The 1129-nt window shown below is 30.6% G+C and overlaps 1 pseudogene; it reads right to left on the bottom strand.

Moving 5' to 3' along the window:
- Positions 1 to 524: 524 nt before the first annotated feature.
- LOC123820810 lies at positions 525 to 915 on the bottom strand (annotated as a pseudogene).
- Between the last annotated feature and the right edge of the window lie 214 nt (positions 916 to 1129).

The following is a 1129-nucleotide window of genomic DNA, read 5'->3' as shown; positions in this document are numbered from 1 at the left end:
ATATAAATGTAAGAGATATGTGAAATATATTATGTTCAGATATAATATACTGCATGTATTTAAATAAAATATATACATAGTTTTAACCTGTGACAAAGTTTTAGGTGTAAAGTGAGTAAAGCAGACAGATGTAGGATTTGATCTTTCTGGAGTCATTTTACCATCTCTAAATAGCAACTGAAATAGACACATACACACAGTATGACACTAGTTAAATTTTCTGATAAAATTGCAACAGATATTCTAAGTGCTAATAATAGGCACAGAAAAGATTGCTTAACTGATTTTAATAACATGACATAAAACCCCAACTCTTGCTACAGTTGTTACACAAAATATGTAGATGAATACTGTGAAAAAATAAATAAAATTAATAAGCAAGTTGTGAAAATAGGCAAATTTCCATTAAATAAACATTTTTTTTAGAAAGAAAGTTTCATATTCTATATCATTTGAAGAAAGTAAATTATTATTTAAACAATATTTAAGTTAATTAAACAAATTTTTAAAGTATTATAAAATGTTTAACTTTCATCAGCTTTAAGGTTTTTGTTGCTCCCAAATTTTACCTATAACTAAACTCTCTAATCTGCTAATACCCACTGAAATGATCCCACTTCTGGATTCTAAGGTCATCAGTTTCTTCTTGAAAATTTTTCATTGCTTCTTTGAACATTTCTTGCGTTTCTTCTTGAGAATGGCTGATGAAAACATCAGTTTAATAAGGTATTATTAAGCAGTTGTCATCTGCAAGCATGATGATCTTCCAAGCAACTTCTAAGTTGTGGAGTTGTTTCTTTTTTATGTCTATTTCTTCCTTCAGCTCTGTGATTCTGCTTGTATTCCACGCAAATTTGTTTGTCTTTTGTTGATCTTCAAAAGTACATTGACATCTTCTGCAGCTGCCATCTTCATGGTGGGCACCCTTTTGGGACTCAGCTCAACTTTTCTAAATAACTTTGTTAATGTGCTGTGAAAGAATGAAAGGTGTCTATGCTAAGTGAAATAAGCCAGTCAGAGAAAAACAAATACCATATGATTTCACTCATATGTGGGATCTGAAGAATAAACTGAACCAACAAAGAGAATGAGGACAGACTCATAGATGGAGAACAGGATGACAGCTAGT

This window comes from Phyllostomus hastatus, unplaced genomic scaffold (genome assembly GCF_019186645.2).
Source record: "Phyllostomus hastatus isolate PE091 unplaced genomic scaffold, TTU_PhHast_1.1 phas_contig_37, whole genome shotgun sequence".
In the NCBI taxonomy this organism is placed as follows: Eukaryota; Metazoa; Chordata; class Mammalia; order Chiroptera; family Phyllostomidae; genus Phyllostomus; species Phyllostomus hastatus.
This window is presented reverse-complemented; position numbering and strand designations above follow the sequence as displayed.